At 43.5% G+C, this 24,862-nt stretch overlaps 1 protein-coding gene across 3 annotated transcripts in view; it reads left to right on the top strand.

Annotated features, from left to right (window-relative positions):
• The window catches only part of LOC115474606 (serine/threonine-protein kinase PAK 3), a 173,698-nt gene that overhangs the window by 48,961 nt on the left and 99,875 nt on the right, over positions 1 to 24,862 (top strand). For all 3 annotated transcript variants that reach the window (XM_030210139.1, XM_030210138.1, XM_030210140.1), the window contains exon 2: positions 15,686 to 15,718. The gene's annotated coding sequence lies outside the window, so the exon portion shown is untranslated. The remainder of the gene's footprint in view (positions 1 to 15,685; positions 15,719 to 24,862) is intronic.

The raw sequence follows: 24,862 nt of genomic DNA, 5'->3' as shown, positions 1-24,862 counted from the left end.
AGCCATCGCGCTGCGCTGCCATACACACAGGCAGCTTCGCTCTCCCCCACCGCGTTCATCCGGCCCTAAACAGGAAGTGCATCATAGAGGGCCAGAATGGACGCAGCGGGGGAGGAGTGAAGCTGCCTGTGTGTATGGCAGCGCAGCGCGACGGCCGAAAAGGAGAAGGATTCCAAATTTCCACTTGCAGGGACCAATGCAGCGGAGCTTGGGGACAAGACAGGGCAGGATGGAAACACTGAACGCTGCCTCCGCAGGACAAAAGGGCAGCGACAGCGTGCGAAGGTTGTGGATGGGCGGGCCTGGAGGGAAAATGGGTGGGCCTGGGCCCGTCCAGGCCCACCCGTGGCTATGCCCCTGGTCCTGGCAGGAGCATTCTCTTGTGTGTAACCTCAATGATAGTCTCATCTGAAAGGCTCTTAGTTTTTATGGTTTATTTAACATAATATACTGCTTTTCCTGGTCACATAATAAAGCAGTTTATACAATAAAATTAAAAAGAAAAGAAAAGTTCATTCTAATATGAGAAATCCCTTCCATGTTGAGAATATTTCACTTTGTACCAAACAAAAGTTTTAGCATTTTTCTGTAAGGAAGCAAACTTATTCTGGGAAGATGTCAGATGTTTGTGAACTGAAGTCTGTCTCTGGAAACAAGTAGGCGGGTCATTGTTTGTGCCTGTCAAGCTAGAACCACCTCTGTGTATGTCTGAAAGCAAATTTATATCCGGTAAGAGGATGGAGTTCAGGGCCGGTCCAACCCGGTAAACGAGGTAAGCATGGCAGGAGGGCGCCGACCTCTGGAGGGCGCCACCACGCCATGTTTACCCTCGCCGCATACCTCAGCTCCCGGACCCCGAAAGCAGCCCTGCCTTCGGTTTCCTGCTCTGGTACCTGCGCCGCCCTGAGGGATTTAAATCTTGTATTTAAATTTGCCTCTGACGTCGCAGCAGCTGCGCAGCGTCAGTGAAAGCGCTGCTGCCCGACGTCTCTAGCTTTCCCTTCGCTCATTCGTTCCCTCTCAGTGTCCTGCCCTCGCAAGGAAATGATGTCAGAAGAAGGCGGGACACTGAACGAACGAGCAAAGGGAAGGCTGGGAGACGTCGGCAGCAGCTTTTTCACTGATGCTGCGCAGCTGCTGCAACGTTGGAGGTAAATTTAAACACACAATTTAAACCAGAGAAGAGGGTAGGCAGGTGGACATGGGAGCGGGAGGGCAGGCGAGAGAGCAGCATTGATTGATGGACATGGATGGGAGGGCAGGGCCCAGGGAGAGAGGAGAAATCGCTGGACATGGAGGGGAGGGAGGAGAATTGCTGTATATGGATGGATAGATGGAGGAGGGAAGGGGAGAGAGGAGCATTGATGGACATGGATGGGAGGGCAGGGCCCAGGGAGAGAGGAGAAATTGCTGGACATGGAGGGGAGGGAGGAGAATTGCTGGATATGGATGGATGGAGGAGGGAAGGGGAGAGAGGAGAAATTGCTGGACATGGAGGGGAGGTGAGAGAGGAGAATTGCTAGATATGGATGGATGGAGGCGGGCAGGGGAGAGAGGAGCATCGATGGACATGGATGGGAGGGCAGGGCCCAGGGAGAGAGGAGAAATTGCTGGACATGGAGGGGAGGGCAGGAGAGAGAGAGGAGAATTGCTGGATATGGATGGATAGATGGATGGAGGGCAGGGGAGTTGCTGGACATAGGTGGATGGAGGGGAGGGCAGGGAGAGAATTGTTGGACATGGATGGAGGGGAGGGAATGGAAGACAGGAAGGAGATGCACATGGATGGAGGGGAGAGAAGAAATTCTGGACATGGATGGAGGGGAGGCAAGACAGAGGAAGGAGATGCACATGGATGGAGGGGAAGGGAGAGAGAAGAGATGCTGGGCATGGATGGAGGGAAGGGAAGAGAGAGGAAGGAGATGAGATGAGGGAAAAGGAAGAGAGGAGAAAAACTGCACATGGATGGAGAAAATAGGCAGAAGCTAGATCTGCTAGACAATCAAGTCTGCGGAAGGCCCACTTTTACTTATGGATATAGAGCAAGAAATGAAAAAGAAAGGAAGAAAGTAAATAAATAAATAAATGGAAAGGAAGCCCTGGAAACGGAGTTAAGAGGACAGATAGCAGCAGAATCAGATACTGGGCCAGCATGATCAGAAAAACAAAGTCACCAGACAACAAAGGTAGAAAAAAATCATTTTATTTTCATTTTAGTGTTTGGAATATTTCCACTTTGAGAATTTACATCTGCTACATCTGCTATCTTATTTTGCAATGTATAGCAATGCGCTTCTTTCTGTTTTTTTGGTATTGTGCTGCATGCAGAGTCTAACTTCTTAGGATTTCAGGTTAATTTTTGAAGAATTTGAAGAGGGGCTATCTCTGTTCTGCATGAGCGACTGCAAGGCCAAGTGTCTGAATAGGGATCTGTTTGTTAGATTCAGAGATTTTGCTAACACATTGTTTTTCAGAGTTGTCAAGACTGTCTGTTCTCATAATTCATGGTCTGTATGCTAATTTGGTTTGTGTCATTTTGAGTATAATGGAGCTGTAACAGCTTACAGAAATTATTTATAATGAAAACAAAAACAAACCACGTTATTTTTCTTCTATACTGGTGTCATATTTTCAATGATGCCATGGCTAGTAAAAGGGGTGTGACTACTGTAGGGGCAGAGCCATAGTGATCCCGCCCCTGGTTGGGTAGGGGCACTGACTTATAGGCTGCAGGAGGGCGCCATAAACCCTAGGACCGGCCCTGGGAGTAGTTCTGAATTGTTGTAGGAACCTGAGGTTTCTATGTCCTCCTAATATAACTAAGATTATACGATTATAACTCATTCTGTTGGTTGTTTCTCTTTAACATGAATGTGTGATTCACATCATACAGTGTCCCCTTTAATTTCTGCAGTCAACCATTCATTCAGGGAAACCTAATGAGTACAGGAGTCTGCAGTGCCCAGCTTGACTGACAGCAATAATACAGGATCAAAGGGTATATGCCTGCTTTCCTCACTGGCTTTATTTTAGTGGACTCATTCCAAAGGAAAGTTAATGTCTCCCTTCCACCCATAAGCAGGGCCAATGTTAGACACCCTGGAGCTTAGGGAAGAAATGTGGAAGAGAGTCTTAAATCCTGACACTGGCTGTGCCACATTCAGCTTTGGGCAGGCTTGGAGCTCTCTGTGGTATGGGAGCCATAGAGAGTTTCCCTAGGTGCACCCCTCTCATTGCCAGCCCTGTCAAGTAGCTGTTGAATTTACATCTGATAGCGGCTTTAAATATCATTAAAGAGCTTTTAGTTTAGTTTACATTTTTCAGCCTGAAGCACCATTGCATTTTGCATAGTGCAGTGTTAAGTGTTTACAGAGGTATCAGTGTTCAAATGTCAGCTTGCTAGTGATTTGTGAGGATGGTAGTTATAAAAGCAACAATAATAATACTAGCCCAAAAATTCATGGGGGGACTGCATATCATATATTAAGCAGACTAATATAAATGGAAAGGAAAACCTCAGAAATAGTTAGGTAACACAAATGTAATACTTCATTTCAGTCACAGGCAAAAAAAACCTTCCCAAAACTTCTATTGCCAAACTCTAGTGCAAGGTTCCACGTTAGGAGTTACAGACCAAGAAAGGGATCTGGGTGTCGTCGTCGATAATACACTGAAACCTTCTTGCTCAGTGTGCTGTTGCAGCTAGGAAAGCGAATAGAATGTTGGGTATTATTAGGAAAGGTATGGAAAACAAGTGTGAGGATGTTATAATGCCATTGTAAACTCCATGGTGTGACCGCACCTTGAGTATTGTGTTCAGTTCTGGTCACCGCATCTCAAGAAAGATATAGTAGAATTGGAAAAGGTGCAGCAAAGGGCGACTAAAATGATAATGGGGATGGGACGACTTCCCTATGAAGAAAGACTAAAGAAGCTAGGGCTTTTCAGCTTGGAGAAGAGACGGCTGAGGGGAGACATGATAGAGTTATATAAAATAATGAGTGGAGTGGAACAGGTGGATGTGAAGCGTCTGTTCACGCTTTCCAAAAATACTAGGACTAGGGGGCATGCGATGAAACTACAGTGTAGTAAATTTAAAACAAATCGGAGAAAATTTTCTTCACCCAATGCATAATTAAACTCTGGAATTCGTTGCCGGAGAACGTGGTGAAAGCGGTTAGCTTAGCAGAGTTTAAAAGGGGATTAGGCGGTTTCCTAAAGGACAAGTCAATAAACCACTACTAAATGGACTTGGGAAAAATCCACAATTCCAGGAATAACATGTATAGAACGTTTGTATGTTTGGGAAGCTTGCCAGGTGCCCTTGGCCTGGATTGGCCGCTGTCGTGGACAGGATGCTGGGCTCGATGGACGTTTGGTCTTTTCCCAGTGTGGCATTACTTATGTACTTATGAAGAAGCTTTGGAACATATTAAACACAGTAATCCCCATTGCTGATGGTGGCCAATATTTCATCAGCTTCAAGGATGTACGGGACAATACATAATCAAGTAAACGCCACCTCAAATTCAAACAATTCTTGGCTACCAATTCAGACATTCATCAACCTCTCTTCTTAAATCTTCTATCTACTTTGATACTCTATTCGACCTCTCTAAACTTTGCAAACTTGTTGTGACCAAAGGCCAAAATACTTCTCTTTTTTATAAGGTATTAAGATCCCATTCTTCTCTTCTACTAAAAACCTTTGGTCTTCTGTTTCTTCTTGGTCTGGCACTGATGCTGATTGGACAGAATTCTTCTGCCATTCTATACATCCCACAGCGTCCTCTAGTTTATCTTAATCCCTTAATGTTTTATATTATAAAGCTATCTGGTCCCCCAGTAGGCTTCACTAAGCAAAACTAATAGAATCTAACTTTTGTTGGCATTGTAATCTCCAGCTCAGAGACCTTATACTATGATTTTTTTCCTGTCCGTCTCCAACATTTTTGGTCCTCTACCATTAAAATCATCTTACCAATCCTTTCTCCTCTTAACTCTACCATAGTAGTTTTTTTGTTCCTTGTCCCTTCCTGATCCTCTGGATAAATGGCAAAAGAAGCTTCAATAATTTGATAGCTGTTACTCTCTAAATGATTCTTCACTACTGGGAATCTGCAAATCTTCTTAATGAGACATTTTGGTGGATGACCATTCTAATGATACATAAGTACGAATGTAAAGCTGCTGAATATTGATTGTGAAAATCTGGTCACCTCTAAAACTTGACTTCATCATCCGCTCATGTTCCTAACTCTTCTTTCTGGCTCTTCTATTTAGTTATCATTTACTATGGATTTCCTACTACTTTAAGCCTTTTCCATTTGTGTCATCCTTCTATTTTATGTTTCCCAGGATATTCTATACTTTCTTGGTTAACAATTGATGATTTTCTTTATATGGATCCTTTATAAATACTTCCCATCATTTTATATATTGTATTACTTATTTCTACATTGGATGGTTTTAATCTGATGTTTGTTTTTTTGCCTGTATTGTAAAGGTTCTTGATATGATTTGTTTGTTTTGCATTTCTAAAATTTCTTGAACTCAAACAATTCTTGGCGTTTTAGATGAGCTGCTCAATGTTATTACTAGGTTAACTATTTCTTGATTTGTAGTTGAGGTAGGCAATTTTAATTTTCTTACTTATCCTGTCCTAAGTAGATTTTATCCCAACTTTAAAGGATTTTGGGGATTTTTTTCATTGTCCATTCCCCCCCAGGCGATTCTGGAAATATTTTTGATTTGTTTTTTTGTTTTAGTAGTTTATGGGGACAGCTTGATTCAGTAGCGTACCAAGGGCGGGGTGGTGGGGGTGGTCCTCCCCAGGTGCAGGCAGCCAAGGGGTGCATGGAGCAGTTGCATGGCTGTTGGCTCCGTCGGTCCCCTCCCCCTCTGATGTTACTTTCTGTTCCGGGGCAGGGAACCGACCTAGCCGACAACCGCGTGACTGCTCCATGCGCCCCCTTGCTAGAAGGAAGGATGGCAGAGGTGATGCGCTTCGGGAGTTGATGTGATGTACTTTGAGGGGGGCACAGCAGCAACCCACCTTAGGTGGTAAGCAAGCTAGGCATGCCACTGGCTTGATTCTTTCATGTTGTCTCCTAAACTTTTACCTATTCAATTAAACTTGAATTAAATTTGAATCCAAGCTGTGTTAATTTAGAATAATTTGCTTTGGGTATTTCCCAGTTAGACATGGCCTTATGCCCTTTTTTATTTTAAATTTATAACATTTTACAAATTGAGCAAGTAAAAGAACACTTGTACAGAAAAGTGACATTCAAAGAAAATGATACTATATAATATATCAGCAAAAAAAAGGCAAGAAAATAAATGTCTCTCAAGTCCATGTTAATTAGATCCAGGATTTAAAGAGAGGAAAGAAAGAGAGAAAAAATATTGACAAGAAAACTCAGCACTTGAAGATGCCCCGGGCCTAGCAATTACATCATTAAGAGCTAACAATAATTCTCCTGACACTCGCTTGATTACCAAAAAAGCTGAAGGATGAGAAGGTTAAAAAAAAAAGCACCACCACATATTTAGTGGACTTATATCTAATGATGCATTTACAAGAATAGCTTAAGAAAAAGGTTGCCCCAATCTGAAGAACACCTGTTTTTAACAACAAGAATTGCCTGTGTCTGTGGTGGGATCTCTTCAAACATCAAGAAATAATTGAATCCTGAAACCCATAAACATTTTCTCTCTGTTTTAAAAATACATACTTAACAACCATGCTTTTGTCGGGAGTTAAAGCCACTGAGGTCATCAAAGTGGCCAATGTTTCCAATATAGCAGACACATCCAAAGCAGCAGCCTGCTTCTGTTCCATTGCCCCTAAAGCCCCTCCAAAAAAGTGAGGCCCTGATGGCCTAATGCCCCCCAAGCCCCCACAACCTTTTCCAAAATAGTGACACGGACCTCCAAACCCCCTCCCCCCTCCCCGATGTGTGGGCACAGGGGCTAGAGGTCCGGTGGATCTCCAGTCCCCTAACCCCCCCCCCCCCAAACGCAAAACAAATTCCTGGTGGCCTGTGGGCTCCCACCTCTGATTGCCACATCTCAAAAAAGATATAGTGGAATTAGAAAAGGTACAGAGAAGGGCAACGAAAATGATAAAGGGGATGGGACGACTTCCCTATGAGGCAAGGCTAAAGCGGCTAGGGCTTTTCAGCTTGGAGAAAAGGCGGCTGAGGGGAGATATGATAGAGGTCTATAAAATAATGAGTGGAGTTGAACGGGTAGATGTGAAGCGTCTGTTTACGCTTTCCAAAAATACTAGGACTAGGGGGCATGCGATGAAGCTACAATGTAGTAAATTTAAAACGAATCTGAGAAAATCTTTCTTCACTCAACGTGTAATTAAACTCTGGAATTCGTTGCCAGAGAATGTGGTAAAGGTGGTTAGCTTAGCAGAGTTTTTAAAAGGTTTGGACGGCTTCCTAAAGGAAAAGTCCATAGACCATTATTAAATGGACTTGGGGAAAATCCACTATTTCTGGGATAAGCAGTATAGAATGTTTTGTACTTTTTTGGGATCTTGCCAGGTATTTGTGACCTGGATTGGCCACTGTTGGAAACAGGATGCTGGGCTTGATGGACCTTTGGTCTTTCCCAGTATGGTAATACTTATGTACTTATGTACTTACCCCCCTTTCTCCCTGGTAGTATAGTGGACCCCTTCCCCCTTACCTCCTTGTTGGAGGAGGGAGTATCACACTCCCTCTTCTTCAGTGCCACCTTCAAAATGGCGGCGCCTAGGCATGCCCAATGCATCGGAGAAAATATTTCTTCACTCAACATGTAATTAAACTCTGGAATTCGTTGTCAGAGAATGTGGTAAAAGCAGTTAGCTTAGTGGGATTTAAAAAAGGTTTGGATAGCTTCCTAAAAGAAAAGTCCATAAGCCATTATTAAGATGAACTTGGGAAAATCCACTGCTTATTTCTAGGATAAGGAGCATAAAATGTATTGTACTGTTTTGGGATCTTGCCCCAGGTACTTGTAACCTGGATTGGCCACTGTTGGAAACAGGATGCTGGTCTTGATGGATCTTTGGTCTGTCCCAGTATGGCAACACTTATCTTCTTATGAGATAAATTTGCATGTACCACCTCCATTGTATTTGAATCTATCTCGTGCATATTCATTGTGAGTATCCTGAAAATCTGACTGGCTGGGTTGAGAACCACTGATCTATATTATTATTCCTCTTTACTGTTTTATGTTTTGTATCCTTCACACCCCAATCTGTATCTTCAGATTAAGTCTGTGGTATGGTTCAGGACAGTGAAGTTTTTCCTCTGATAGTGTGAGAGAACCTTTTACCCTTCTGCACTGTTCTCTCAACAAGCACTTCTTCAGGTGGTTCATAATAAAAACATAAGAAGAATATTTCTCTTAAGATTATTGAAACATGAGATATTGCTGTTAAGGGTCCATCTACTCTGCACAATTTACTTTCTTTTGCAGTACCATATGCCACAGTTGTTCTCTGGCTATTCCTCTGTGCTTATCCCAGGCTTTCCTGAATATCAGTAATCGTTTTTACTGTCGTCACTGTCCATTGGGAGGCCATTCCATTTGTCCACCACCCTTTCTTTGAAGCAATATTTTCTTTTAATTTATTACACTTAGCAGATGCTACTACCAGTAACAAGTTAGAAAATTAAAAATATCGGACACGGGGCTGGCCTAATCATTAGGCATAGGATTACCATGTGGCTCCAGAAGAAGGAGGACAGATTGAGCCAGTCTGGGTTTTACTTCCATTGCTTTCAGTGGAAGCAAAACCCGGACTGGATCAGTGTGTCCTTTTTCTGGAGCCATATGGTAACCCTAATTAGACATGATTAGAAAGTTGATTAGGGCAGCAGCTTCTTGGTTGGGGCTGTGGCAAAGAGCAGCTACAGTCAAAGCAAAATAAGTTCTGACAGCCACACAAATTCCTGTAGGAAGGAAGGTAGGCAGTTTTCAAAATAGCACATGTACCACGTAAATGGTACCTCTCATTATATGTGTGTGTTTGTAGATTTTTAATTTATCAAAATCATAAATGGGGAGCCAGTGGGCTAGGGACCCAAAATTAATTTAGGAGGGGTGTAAGGCTGAAGATTTGCCTAGGGCACCCAATATTCTTACACTAGCTCTGAATAAATGGTTATATAAACATAATAAAGTAACATTATCACACCTTACAGAAAATACATAAAGTACAGCTGCCATCCCCTACATCCTCCATCATATCCAAAAACCCGAGTAAAGAAACCATGCTTTTTCTTTTTTATGAAACTAGCTAAAGTCTGCCATCAGTCTCGCATCCTGTGGCAGCACATCCACAATAATGGTGCTATGGAGGCAAAAGCCTGAGCACTGCTTTACTGCCTGTTCCAGGGGGACTACTAACCACTTATCTTGGGATGGCCAGAGGGCTCAGGTAGAGATATAGTCTTGCACCAATAATTGTAAATTTTCTACTGCTACCTTGAACCTCCAGTCCTTTTGACAATAACATGCTAATTAAGTCATATATGATTTAATACGTTGTATAAATTAAATAATTTAGAATAGGATGTCCAGGTTAGAATAAAAATGTAATATAAATAGACACGACAGGAGGGGCAAAAATTCCATTCCATGCTAGTGTCTGAAATCTACTTCCCCAAAGAAATGATTCACCACAGCCTGAAGGGCTCTTCTGAAAGCTCCTGAATATCCTCTGAAGCTCATATATCAGTTTTATCTTGTCATGTAGACGTGTGAAATGATTTCCAAGCAGTTGCTGTGGAGATTTCTAGCACAGGTGCCTATCCCCCTCTTAACATAAAATGTCTCAGTCACTCATGTGGAACAAGCTATCCATAAATTTTGCAGCTTGTTTATGCAGGTCTTAAGGAAGTAATTTTTTATAAGCTGTGTTTGCAGGTAAAATGGCTTTTATAAAATTACTAGTAAAAAAGGCCCGTTTCTGACACAAATGAAATGGGGGTCTAGCAAGGTTTTCCTCGGAGAGTGTGTGTGAGAGATGGAGTGTGTGTGTCATAGAGAGAATGAGAGAGAAACAGAGACAGCATGTGTGTGTGTTTTTGTGAGAGTGTGTGAGAGACAGAGTGTCTGTGTGTGTGAGACTGTGTGTGTGTGACAGAGAGATAGATTGTGATTAGACAGGGAGTGTGTCAGAGCGTATGTGAGAGACAGTGAGTGAGTGTGAGCCCCCACCCCCACCTCTCTGGTCTCAGGACCCCATCCCCACCTCCCTCTCCCTTGCCCCACCTCCAGCCATCCATGTCGAGCGACCCTCCTCTCCCCCTGCAGCTACCCATGTCCAGCGACCCTCCCCTCCCTCCCGGCGCATCAAACCCCCTCGCCACCCACAACTGCCAGTGGTAACGCTGTCTGGCCGCTGCTGCTTCCCCTGTTGAGCAGCAGCGGCCGCTACAAAAAGAAAAGAAGCGATAAATGTTTTTAAACCCAGCCCAAATCCTTCGCAAATGCCCAAGTCTTACAATGCAGTCTCTGCAGCCACTCCTCCTCTCACCTGTCACGTCACTGCGCTCCTCTGGGGTCTTACTCCAGGGGCAGTGACGTGGAGGCGAGGGGAGGAGCGGCTGCAGAGACTGCGTTGTAAGACTTGGGCATTTGCGAAGGATTTGGGCTAGGTTTAAAAACATTTATCGCTTCTTTTCTTTTTGTAGCGGCTGCTGCTGCTCAACAGGAGAAGCAGCAGCGGAAAGACAGCGTTACTACTGGCATCTGCGGGTGGCGATGGGGTTTGATGCGCTGGGGGGGGGTGTTGATGTGCTTCAGGTGGGGGGAGGGGGGTGTTTGATGTGCCGGGGGGATTGGGTGATGCGCTGGGGGGGGGGGGGTTCTGTGGTGCCGCGCTTGTAGTTTTTTGATGAGCCGCTCTCTGCCACTTGCTCCGAAGTGGCAGGGAGCAGCGCACTGACAGCTGATTCCCAGGCAGGGGGAGGAGTAGGGAAACACTCTCATTTCCCTACTCCTCCCCCTGCCTGGGAATCAGCTGTTAGTGACGTCATCCTGGCTACGGAGCCTAGCTCAGCAACTCCAGGAGCCACGGACATAGGCAGTCCCACATTAGAACGTTGGTGGTGAGAATTATTATATAGGACTAGGATGAGACCAAATATAAATATAAGAGCTTGGTGACCTGCACAAGTGATACCCTCTGTCCTCCTTTGGCTTTTTTTTCTAAGTATGCATGATGCAATTAGGTATATACTTGAACATGAGTTTAGAGAAGGTGTATTCATGGGAGAAATTAAGGAGAGCTTGGTTGGAGTTGTATTTTACATAATAAGTGTGTATTTTATGTGCGCCTGAGCAGATGTAAACGTGTATGGCTTCAGTGTACACAGTTTCTGTAGGGTTTGTGCTAGCATTTTATAAAGACTAAGAAGCACTTATGTGCCTTTCCAGCTTATAATCGAAAGTGATCGCTGGCCATTTCCCGACACAAATCGGGAGATGGCCGGGGATCTCGGAAAAGCGGCGAAATCGGCATAATCGAAAGCTGCGTTTTTGACAGTATTGCCGATTTCCCGTCGCCTCGCCGGCAAAAGTTCAAAGGGGCATGTCACCGGCTAAGCGAAGGCGGGACATGGGCAGGCGTGGGCGTGGCTACCAGATGGCCGGCTTTCGCCGATAATGGGGAAAAAACCCCGGTGATAAGCAGTATTTCGCCGGGTTTACTTGGTCCTTTTATTTTCACGACCAAGCCTCAAAAAGGTGCCCCAACTGACCAGACGACCACCGGAGGGAATGGGGGATGACCTCCCCATACTCCCCCAGTGGTCACCAACCCCCTCCCACACTAAAAAAATTTAAAAACCTTTTTTGCCAGCCTCAAATGTTGTACCCACCTCCATGACGGCAGAATGTGTTCTATCCTCCGACAGCCTTTCCCTGGTTGTGATGTGGCTCTTGGGTGAGTGTGACACCTTTTCTGTTAGGTGCACTGCAGAGTCACATCAGCAATGCACTGTGGTGGGTGTAGGGTACTGGGCTGTACTCCCATGGTGCTTTTCCCCCTGCTAACTGGGTCAGAGTGTGCCCTGTTTTACTTCTGTTAGTCCATGAGGTAGTGGCCATGTTTGTAAGCCAGTTTTAGATCCCTTTCATGTGTTAGCCACGTTAGAGAACTTAGTTCTTACCTTGAATGTGGCTGAAAGAGGGCATTGTACACCATTCTGCCAGCTCTGACCTACTGCTTATCTCAGTACCAGGAAGACTCTTTGCCAGTGGGGCACAACCTCTGATCTGCAGTTATCTGTGAGTAAACGTGCTTATTCAAATAAAGGACTTTTTCAAAGAGATTAGTGTTCAGATGTCAACTGGTGTGGCAAGCTTATACAGCAGCAACAAGTCCTGTCCCTGGAGCACTTTTAGTGGGTACCGCAGTGCACTGAAGGCAGGCGGACCCAGACCCATCCCCCCCCCCCACCTGTAACACTTGTACTGGTAATGGGAGCCCTCCAAAACCCACTGTACCCACATGTCTAGGGTGCCCAGTTGGTGTCCTGGCATGTGAGGGGGACCAGTACGCTACAAATGCTGGCTCCTCCCACGACCAAATGGCTTGGATTTCGCCAGGTTGGAGATCACCGGTATTTTTTTCGATTATCGCTGAAAAACAAACCCGGCCATCTCAAACCCAGCGAAATCCACGCCATTTGGCCGGGCTAAACCGTATTAATGGCCGGCCATCTTTTTCGATAATACGGTTCCGGCCAACTGTAGCACCCGCCACCACAATAGATTGCCGGCGACCTATTTGGCCGGCGACGTTCGATTATGTCCCTCTTTGTGAAATAAACTGAGAATAGGTGTTATCTCTGGAGAATGTTTGTGCCAGTTACTCTTTCAAGATATCTACCATGAATAAGCATGAGATAGAGCTGTATATAAAGGAGGCAGTTTATGTAAAATCAGTCTCATGAATATTCATTGAGGATATCCTGAATACCTGACCAGCTGGGTATAATCCAAGGACTGGGTTAAAAATCGCTGGCCTAAGGTGTCATTTCCACTTCCAAACCAGGGTGACCCGTTATAAAAATTACCCTCTGAATGCCTCAGATACGCAGTTTTTGGTACACCTGGAATAGCTATTTTCTGAGACTTAGTATTTTATATGGCAAGCAAGAGATAACTTAGTCTCAGAAAATAGCTATTCCAGGTGTACCAAAAACTGCGTATCTGAGGCATTCAGAGGGTAATTTTTATAACGGGTCACCCAGTTTTGGAAGTAGAGATAACACCTACTCCCAGTCTATTTCACAAAAGCACATAAGTGCTTGTAAGTCTTTATAAAATATACATAGTAACATAGTAGATGACGGCAGAAAAAGACCTGCACGGTCCATCCAGTCTGCCCAACAAGATAACTCATATGTGCTAATTTTTGTGTATACCCTACTTTGATTTGTACCTGTGTTCCAGAGCCGGTGATGGGAGGCGGGACTGGTGGTTGGGAGGCGGAGATAGTGCTGGGCAGACTTATATGGTCTGTGCCAGAGCCGGTGGTTGGAAGGCTGGGATAGTGCTGGGCAGACTTATACGGTCTGTGCCCTGAAATACTAGCACAGACAGTAAAGAAACTGTCTGCACTGAAGCCATACACATTTACATATAAAATAATAGCTGTTCAGAACTACAAGGTAAAACTTTTAAAACTTTGCTGATGTCCAGGAATTGTAGCTTTCTCTCTTTAGTATTGCACAGGTGAAGTCTCAGTAGGGCTGGCCCAAGGGTATCTTGACACCTTAGGCCAGCGCTTTTTAACCCAGTCCTCGGGACACACCCAGCCAGTCAGGTTTTCAGGATATCCACAATGAATATTCATGAGAGAGATCTGCATATAAAGGTGGCAGTGTATGCAAAATCAATCTCATGTGTATTCATGGTGGATACCCAGAAAGCCTAACTGGCTAGTTGTGTCCCAAGGAATGAGTTGAGAACCACTGCCCTAGGCAAACCTTCAGCCATGAACCTCCCTCCCTGAGGTGTCCAATGTCTGTCCGTCCCTTTCTCCAAAGTATCCGACATCCTCTCCCAAGGTATTCGGTGGCTTTCCTTTCCTACCCCCTCTGGGGTGGACCAAGGCTGCCACTTAGCTTTCTTAAAGAAGAAGCTTCATTGTGGCCATCACAGGGCCTTGAGCATCCATGCATATTCAAGGCCTGCTGAATCCTGTTGTGGAGCGGGTGGTATGTGCAGATTCTCAAGGCCCCACAGTGGCAAGAATAAGGCTTCTTTAAACAAGCTGACAGTGCCCCCCACCACCACCACCAAATTGTGCCACTCTGGATAGACCTGTAGTCTATCTTGTGGTCAGGCTGGCCTTGGGTCTCAGGCAGCACAGTGGGATGTGCCATCAGGGTTGTGGCCTGACTTTTCCCCCTCTCAGCACCTTAGCTAAGGAGCTTGGGGTGGGAGAGCAGGGGCAGAAGTTGATTTGTTTGTCACCCCTGTGTTTTGCTGTCCCTAAATTAGGTTAAATGAAGAGCTGAGTTCATCTTTTGAATAATACTGAAATCATAAGTATTTTTTTGCTCTATTTCATTCTCCTCTTTTTTTTTTTTTTTTTGTTACATTTGTACCCCGCGCTTTCCCACTCATGGCAGGCTCAATGCGGCTTACATGGGGCAATGGAGGGTTAAGTGACTTGCCCAGAGTCACAAAGAGCTGCCTGTTCCTGAAGTAGGAATTGAACACAGTTCTTCACTTCCCCAGGACCAAAGTCCACTACCCTAACCACTAGGCCACTCCTCCACTTGCTATGGCCTGCAGTTTCTAGCAACTGTTCAAGGGTAGATTCTGCAGCCAGAGTTAGAAAGTTCTGAAATTTGGTGGCACTTAGCATAATTGTGTATACATTTATGTATTAAAATATGCAAATTGTTTCAATTTCTAATTTTTTCTGAAGCAATGAATAGAGCTTCCTGAATTGTATTCTTATAAAGCAAAACTGAACATTCATAAAGCCCATATTTCTTGCATGTCTAGTTTTATTTATTTATTTATTTTGTTTGGGGGAGAGAGGGGGTAGTAAAGGTAGAGAGAATAGGTGACAGAGGGAGATCCTTGATATTACTTTTAAGATACTTTACCCTTTTTGGTTTGATTCCTTGCTAATAACTGATGAGTGGCTTTATGTTGAAGATTTAAAAGAACATCATGCAACCCAGTTGACACTGTGAAAAGTTTGTTTCCTTTGAAATAGTGATGTAGCAGATGCCGATAATGTGAAGATTGTTTTAATGATGGCTATTAAAGAAAGATGGTCCAATAATTATTTTATTTTTGTAATCTTCTATACTGGAAAGAATTATTAAAATAAAATAATTCGTAGACCATCTTTCTTTAATGACTGCTTAATAACGATTATCACATTATCCCATCATCAACATCTGCTGCATTTCAAAGGAAACAAATATACCACGTTGTCAGTTGAGTTGTGTGATGTCCTTTCAAAACCTCAACATAAATGTGCTCATCAGCCATTAGCAAGGAATCGGATCAAAAGTATCAAACCAATTCACAAATTCCTCTTGTTTAGTTTGCATTTCTCTGCAAAGTGATTACCTCTTCTCTTTATGACAGAATATAATATGTTTCTTGCCTGACTTTGTCTCTGTACATCTCTTTTCAGACTATGTGGATGACAGCAGCTGCTTCCTGACTGGTGAGTATTAATTCAGTATGTGAAAGGCTTTGGATTATTATAGAAAATGCTGCTTAATTGAGCTCCTGTGAGTTTTGCTTTTATGGTCACTTGGGAGGGGGGAGAATTTTGATAAAGAGGCACCTGGTTTTAGGTGAGCCGATCAATATTGTGCATCTGGATTTTCAAAAGGCGTTTGACAAACTACCTCATGAAAGACTCCAGAGGAAACTGGAGAGTCATGGGATAGGAGGTAGTGTTCTATTGTGAATTAAAAACTGGTTAAAAGATAGAAAAGAGAGAGTAGGGTTAAATGGTCAGTATTCTCAATGGAGAAGGGTAGATAGTGGGGTTCCCCAGGGGTCTGTGCTGGGACCGCTGCTTTTTAACATATATATAAATGATCTAGAGATGGGAGTAACTAGTGAGGTAATTCAATTTACTAACAACACAAAGTTATTCAAAGTAGTTAAATCGCGGGAGGATTGTGAAAAATTACAAGAGGACCTTACAAGACTGGGAGACTGGGTATCTAAATGGCAGATGATGTTTAATGTGAGCAAGTGCAAAGTGATGCATGTGGGAAAGAAGAACCCAAAGTATAGTAAGTAATGCAAGGTTCCACATTAAGAGTCACCGACCAGGAAAGGGATCTAGGTGTCGTCGTTGATGATACGTTGAAACCCTCTACTCAGTGTGTGGTGGCGGCTAAGAAAGCAATTAGAATGTTAGATATTATTAGGAAAGGCATGGAAAACAAAAATGAGGACTAGGGGGCACGCAATGTAGTAATTTTAAAACAAATCAGAGAAAATTTTTCTTTATTCAATGTGTAATTAAACTCTGGAATTTGTTGCCAGAGAATGTAGTAAAAGCAGTTAGCTTAGTGGGGTTTAAAAAAGGTTTGGATGGCTTCCTAAAGGAAAAATGCATAGACCATTATTAAAATGGACTTGGGGAAAATCCACTGCTTATTTCTAGGATAAGCAGCATAAAATGTATTGTACTTTTTTGGGATCTTGCCAGGTACTTGTGACCTGGATTGCCCACTGGTCTTGATGGACCTTCGGTCTGTGTCAGTATGGCAATACTTATGTGCATAATTGATATTCTTGAACTTTATGTCCATAAGTGGTCTCTTTCAGAGTACTGACTAGCGGAAAATATGTGCCATAAATTGATGGTGCATGCTTTAATGGTGGGCGTGTACATGGGTGGAGCATACAAATATGCGCATAGATTATAGTAGTCTCTCATTGCCATGCAACACCAACTCTGACTGTGCCTTTAATGTAAACTCATTTGCTGCCACTTGCACTAGTATTTTATAAAGACAAGTAGGCACCTAGTTTTCTTTATAGAATTGGCTTGAAATGGATGCCTGCTTTACCCTCTTATCCTAGGTGCCTTGTTGTAGAATTACCCTTTCAGTTCTATAGCCTATAGACTAGGAGGTTTGGTTGTCTGTGCAGCCTCCCCTGCACAAATCCTTCAGACCAGTCTGGCCTAGATACCACACATGTGTGGGTACATAGCCAACTTTTTAGAATGATTATCGGTGCTGATCCCATCACAGATTATCCTTCCTTGGATGAAGTGAAGGCATTTGCTCAATAATGGGTGGTGCTGAAGCACCCACAGAGATGGCACTTAAGTGTGAGCACATGCCTGTAAGAGATATTACTGCTCCAACTGTAGCTTCCTTCTATGCTAGCATATATGTACTTATTTTTCCAAGACCTATGTGGTAAGACCACCTGAGTTTAGACAGTCCATGCATTCCATGTGGCCAACCCAGACTGATGAGCTGCCCTTAGTCACTTAAAGCCATCTGCTGTGCCTGAAGGACATGGGGGGTTGTGGCTTCTCTGCCTTTGGATTAAAGCAGCCATTACCAGAAATAGCCTCTCTTGGATTGCATTCCATCTGGTTGGCCCACCGGGAAATCTGGGGCTTGCTCAGTAGTTGAAATTAAGTCAGAGCTTCTTATGGCCCAAGATTCTTCTAGTATCATGAAACTCTGTAAGCTGCATATATGATAACAGTTCAAGTGGTACATGAAAACGATGGACTTTGTAAGTCAGAGTGCTTTGAAAAATATGCCTCTAAGTACTGTAAAACAATATAAATGAAAAGACTCAAGATACATGGAACGTTCATAAACGCCGAATGGTTAAACTTTGTCATTTTGGGTTCGTAGATATCACAAATATTCTTTGTACTCTGCAAGCTGTAGGGTTATATGGCTGAACTTTGGTGTTTGTGGGCTATAAAATGTGCTTCTTGATTGGTGTCTTCACATTCTTGCTTTACCGCTGTCCTAGCTTACCCAGAAAATCCCATTTCCTCTTGCCAACACACTGAGCTCTTGGCCTGCTCCCTGTGTTTCTTGTCCTGCTAATCCTTATATAATAGAAACTGGGATAAAGCCAATTTTAATCAAAGGATATATTTTTATTATGAGTAAATAAGGGAAGATTCAAAATAGGCTGTACAATTTAGATGTCAGTGAGAAACGCCGATGCTTTCGACTCAGTTAGGTCTGTACATCATTAACCTCCCAAAAAGTTTTCTTTCCTCATTTTGTGATATATATCCCATATAATAATTCTCACCTCCAACGTTCTATTCTTGCTGCCTGTGTCCGTGGCTTTCTTCGGAGTTGGCTAGGCTCCGTAGATCAGGCTGACGTCACACGCAGCACTGACCAACCGCACGACAGCAGCACGAGGCCACGCCCCTGCCGCCCTCGCCGCCACGCCCCCCAAGGTCACCGACGCTCACCCCCCCCCCCCCCCCCCCCCCCCGACGAACACACTGACCCCGTCTCCCCTTTTCTTCAACCTGCTTGGGCGGAGATGTGCTGGTTCGTTCGGAAAGGGATCCTGAATGGAGGATGCGTTGGTGTCTTTCTCAGATGTGAGCCATTTCGTTTCCTTCCAGGAGTTGGCGTAAGCTGGTGGTTGGTTATGTTTTAATGTTTAGAGTGGAAGCGCAGCGTCTAAGAATACCTCAGCATTAAAGAGGAAGCAGGTAGTTTCACTGAGTCGTCGAACAGCTGGGATGTGCCGTCTTTGGATGTTAATATACTGCTGTTAAAAGTAATTTTAGTAAAAAAAAAAAAAAAAACAACTGTACTGGGAGGGAGGGACCCTGAACTCAGAGGGGTGACCCTGAAAGTCGGAGGGGAGGGAGACCCTGAAAGTCGGAGGCAGGGAAGGGGGGAACCTGAAAGTCAGAGGGAGGGAGGGGACGACCCTGAAAGTCTTAGGGAGGGGGGGAGGGGACGACCCTGGGAGGGGAGGGGGGCCCTGGCACACACTCTCATTCTCACACACACACACTCTCTCTCTCTCACAGACACACTCGCACCCAGTCTCATTCTCACACACACACACTCTCTCTCTCTCACAGGCACACTCGCACCCAGTCTCACTCTCTCTCAATCACACACACACACTCGCACATTCACTCTGTCACTCTCAAGCAGTCACTCTCACACACACACTCTCTCAAACATACACACTCCGAGGAAAACCTTGCTAGCGCCTGTTTCATTTGTGTCAGAAATGGGCCTTTTTTACTAGTATGTATGTATATATATATATATTTTTTTTTTTTTATACTATAACTTTTGACTTATTTTCTAGTATATTACTTGAAAACCATAGACTCCCCAGTGTCTAACTAATATAAGATTCTCTGTTGTTACAGACAAAAACTTTTTTGCTGTCCAAAGTGAGTGCCAATCATACTCACCAAATGCTAATCACCAGTGAAATTTTCAAGCAGTATAAAATAAATTTACCTTATGGCGTTTCACTCGACTGCTTATCAAAAACGTCCAACAAAGCACCCTGTTTCAGTCATTTCTTCATTGGGGATGCCAGTGCTTTCTTACTTTTCACACCTTTTCACAATGGATTACTTCCGTCAAAGTAAAAGAAGTTGTAAAAACAAAAAAAAATCACAAAATGAAGAGAGAAAACATTTTGGGAGGTTAATGATGTATAGAACTAATTAAGTGAGCCGAAAGCATTGGCGTTTCTCACCACTATCTAGCTCGGCTGAAATTGTGCAGCCTGAATCTGCCCTTATTTCCTCATAATAAAAAAATATATCATTTGATTAAAATTGGCTTTATCCCAGTTTCTATTATATAAGGATTAGTGGAATTGATTTCTTTCAGTATTGTATGTATCTATCTCTCCCTTGAGGTTCTATTCAAGCCCTGTGTTTCTTGGCCAGCTGGTCTAAACAGTTTGATCCATTTCCTGCCACAAGAGCGTTCTGTCACTCCTCCTCAAGCAAAAGTACACAAATTGGACATGCAGTCTCCCAAAAAAGAAAGGGACCACTCCTGCCACATGAGTGCTGCTTGGGAGGATGTTTCGATGGAGCTCTGTCCTGTATTTGGAGAAATAAAGATATATTACGTAGGTGTCTTGCCTGACATAGTGTTTTTCCATGCTCTTATAGGTACTGATCACCTCTGCTTTGGATTTTCAGAAGTCTCTGCGCTGCAGATCATTATCACCTTATGCATTTGACATTATATATATATATATAAGGTTTTTCACAATGGTAGCCTATCTAGGCTTTTGGTTACCACCTTCTTATGGAAAGGTGTAGCAAAATCTATCAGGAGTATGGTGTAGATTCTTACATATATAGAAAAGAAAATAAACACATGACATAGGCAACATATGTTGCCATTACATCAATACATCTTATGAAATTTATTGTAAATATTAACTATTTATAATTCTGCCTTGTAAACTTATAGCCGGAATCCAAAAAAATTCCGAACTGTAGGTGGTGTTTGGAGGGGCAGAGTTAAAGGCTCCCTGCTACTGGATGGTATCTGTGAGGACGCAGCTCCATTTTCATGCTTTGCACCTCAGGCTCTGCAATCCTTTCATTGACCTAAATTATAAAGGTAGTCGCCAGAGTAGTCACCAACTTAAAAAACTTTAAAAAGGTTTGGGCAAGGTCTAAAAGAAAAGTCCCTAAGCCATTATTAAAATGAACTTGGGAAAATCCATTGCTTATTTCCAGGATAAGCAATATAAAATCTGTTTTACTCTTTTGGGATTTTGCCAGGTACTTGTGACCTGGATTGACCACTGGTGGAAACAGGATACTGGTCTTGATGGACATTCGTCCCAGTATGGCGATGCTTATATACTTATGTAAGCTATGTGCCAGGGCAAGCCCTTAACTTAAAACGGTGGCCACTCCATTTTTATATGTATTTTCAGCAGCAATATGGGGGGCAACTGTGAATCTCTTGTCAAGTGGCCCGATGCCATGCAGTGAGCACATATCATCCGAGTTACAAGATACAGTTAGAATACAAGTGTAAGCTGCCATTGGCGTTCTTAATATTTATGTGCCAACGGTTAGACCAGCCATAGGGCTGGCGTAACGTTTGGTCTGTAAATATGCTAAGGACATGCATAACTTGAAGGATTCTGTAAGTTACACATGAAACTGGGAGCCCCTCGCTGTGCCCACTTGCTACAGCTATAGCACTTACGTGCATTGTTATGTAAGAGCGCTTAGGATACTATCTATGTACGCAAAGCATGTGTAACTTCAGGCACCCCACATAGAAATGCCCTTTATTTGTGTAAGTGCCAGCTTTGAAAATCCACCTTTACTCTCGGATTATATATAGCACTAGAGATCTGTGCTGAAATCCAGGCGTATTCTGTAACAATGCATGTAACTTAATTAGCGTTGAGAACAGCACTTAACAATCAATAATAAGCACTAATTGGTAATAATTAGAATTTACTCGCACAACTCGCTAAGCGTATTCTGCAGTGAACTGCGCCTAAATTTTAATGTGCGCAGTTCAAAAGGGGCACGGTTGTGGGCGTTCCAAAATTTACACATGTAGTTATAGAATGTAGCCCAGTGTGCGCAAATCTATGCGCAGGAATTTACACGCCGTTTTCAGTGGTGTAAATGGAGGCACAGTTTTAGGCGCTGGGATATCAGTTAAGCATATTTTACATATCGTGCCTAAGTCTAGGCACCGCTTATAGGATACGCTTATGCAGAAATATTTACCACATGGATTTTTTGGGTGCCTTATATAGAATCTCCCCTTAAAGTTTAGCCAGTTATATATTTAAAAGTTGCTCTTGCTAATTTACCTGTCAGCACTTTGATGGATAAGTTATGTATTCACTAGCCGAATTTTGCTGCTAGATCTATAACATTTTAGCCTGCCAGTTATTTAAAAAAAAAAAAAATTACTGCGACGAGCCATGTAAATGCTCTGGAATAACTGCCTCCAGTTGTAAATATACGTGCATACACTCCCTGGGGCGGTTTCCAAAGTTGGAAGTATGTGCATACCAGTGGCGTAGCCAGACTTGCGTGAGAGGGGGGTCCACAGCTCGAGGGGAGGGGCACATTTTAGCCCCCCCTCCCGCCGCCATTGTCGCCCCCCCCCCCCCGTCTCTGCCGATCCCCCTCCCGCCGCGAACCCTCCCCCGCCGCCGCCTACCTTCCGTTTTGCTGGCGGGGGACCCCACTCCCCGCCAGCCGACGTCCTCTCCCGTAGAATGCAGCGGCACTGTCTGGCAGAGAAAAGTCTTCTTCCTTGCATGCTGACGTCCTGCACGTTGTACGTGCAGGACGTCAGACTCGGAGAACAGTTCTGTGCAGGACGTCAGACTCGGAGAACAGTTCTGTTCTCTGAGTCTGACGTCCTGCACGTACAACGTGCAGGACGTCAGCATGCAAGGAAGAAGACTTTTCTCTGCCAGTGCCGCTGCGTTCTACGGGAGAGGACGTCGGCTGGCGGGGAGTGGGGGCCCCCGCCAGCAAAACGGAAGGTAGGCGGCGGCGGGCGCGGGTTCGCCGGGAGGGGGGTCCCCACTGAAATCTACAGGGGCCCAGGCCCCCTCAGGCCCCACGTAGCTATGCCACTGGTGCATACTTTTTGTTTTGAAAATGTAGCAATACCTGCACAGGGGAGATTATATGTGTGCTATTTACCTGACAAATATAAACTACCTCCCATACATATATAGTATACCATGGACCAACAGTGTCACTTACTGAACACAGCTTTCCAGTCAGTAAGATTTACACACCCACCTCCTCATCGGTCCAATGGTGAATCTTTTCAAATTTTATATTAAATTGTTGTAAGAATTTTTTTTATGACTTAAATATATTATTTTCTTTTCCAATTTCCAATCTTCATTAATATTTTAAATAAATTTTTTACAAAATACTCATCTGAGGGTGAAGATCATAACGATCAGTCAGGGGATTACTTAATCCAACATAGACTATGTTTCGCCCTGGAGCTGTTTCAAGGAACACCCCCTGCAACAATAGAGACGAGGATTAATAACAATCCCCTCCCTACTGTCTCCTTCCTATAGAGTCTTAAAATACCCGTTTTAAACGGCATCGGCATTTCTCAGCCTTCTCTCATCATGCTTTGAAACAGTTCCAGGGCGAAACATAGTCTATGTTGGATTAAGTAATCCCCTGACTGATCGTTATGATCTTCATCCTCAGATGAGTAATCAAGATTGGAAATTGGAAAAGGAAAATAATATATTTAAGTCATAAAAAAATTCTTACAACAATTTAATATAAAATTTGAAAATAGTTTCACCGTTGGACTGATGAGAAGGTAGGTGTGTAAATCTTACTGATTGGAAAGCTGTGTTCAGTAAGTGACACTGCTGAGGTCCATGGTATAGTATATGTATGGGAGGTAGTTTATATTTGTATTGTGTCAAGACCTCCTGAAAGACTTTTGCTGTCATTAGTTTGTGCTATGTACCTCTGCACATTTCTAAAATAACCCGTTGGGGAGCAATTCTATCAAATAGACGCTAACATGTATATATCCACTACATGGCTTAAGCGCTATTCTGCAGATACCCGCTTAATTTGCATAATGCATATGCAAGGTAGGGTGTATGCATGGGTGGGGCTCACATTTGCATGTGTAACTTACCGTAAGCTTCGTGTGTCTGGCCGGCATAAGTGCTTGCACCTAACTTTCAAGTGCCTGTATAGCTTCTTAGGCTGGTATTCTCTAGAATGGAAAGGAAGCATCCACATTCCCATATAAAATAGAATCCTACAGGGTGCCCTGTTAGAAAACAGCCCTCGTAGGGGTAGATTCAAGAGAGCACCAAAGTTTAGGTGCCAGGATGATGGGTACTTAGCATGAACTCTATAGCAGCAGTTCTGTGCGGAACTGCAATTATAAAATACAAGTGTAAGCCCACAGGTTCATGTCTTATTTTAGGTATAAGTGCTTGCATGTAACCATTGGCAGTTAGGTGCATAACCCCTAGTATTCTATAACCTGGTGTGTAACTCCTTGGCATGCCCTACCCATATCCACACCCCTTAGAAGTTGCATGCAATAGAATTTGTGCATCCAGCTTTTAGAATAGTGACTAAAGGCTGCTGGGCATGCAATTGCTAAGCATTGTCAATTAGCATCAATTTAAGCCAACAGTTGGCCACAGCCAATTATTAAATTAAGCTGTGCACGCAATTGACTTTATTCTGTAGATTGTGCCCATAAATTTGGGTGCTAAGCATACATTTGTGCATGCAAGTTTATAGGATTAAGGGGATAGTGTATAGCTTGGTATATGCAGAAGAATTGCTTCAAGAGGAGCCAGGACAGGTAGGGCTTCTGGTCTCTTTACTGTAATCTAATCTTTTTTCATAAACCATGACTGCTGTAGGAGTTAATAGGCACAAATTCATCATAAGAAAATGTCCATTTTCAATGTAACTTGAAAGCCTGGTGGACTTCACTTCCCATTCTGGTTCTGCATATTGATGGTTTGTTCTCAGCTCTGTTTGATAATGTGACATTTAGGTTTAGAGGAGTGACATTGCTCTCATGTTCCTGGCCTTTTCCTACATTGCCAATATGGTTTGACTTCAAAAAGATTAACCTTTTCATTCATGAGCTCCTGTGCACCATGGGGAAATCAAAGCTCTCATATTATAAAGCAAATCTAAAGCCTTGTTACATCTGGCTGTGGCTCCTATTAAACCTGATTTTTGTCACATCAGATTGTCAAAAGTTTTACAATCTTTTGTGTCCAAAGTGATTCTTGGATGGTCCTTCATCTCTGCTTCTGGCATCTTTCAAAAATT

The sequence above is a fragment of the Microcaecilia unicolor genome, chromosome 7 (genome assembly GCF_901765095.1).
Source record: "Microcaecilia unicolor chromosome 7, aMicUni1.1, whole genome shotgun sequence".
Lineage (NCBI taxonomy): Eukaryota > Metazoa > Chordata > Amphibia > Gymnophiona > Siphonopidae > Microcaecilia > Microcaecilia unicolor.
The sequence above is the reverse complement of the archived record's forward strand: the minus strand, read 5'-3'. Positions and strand labels throughout refer to the sequence as shown.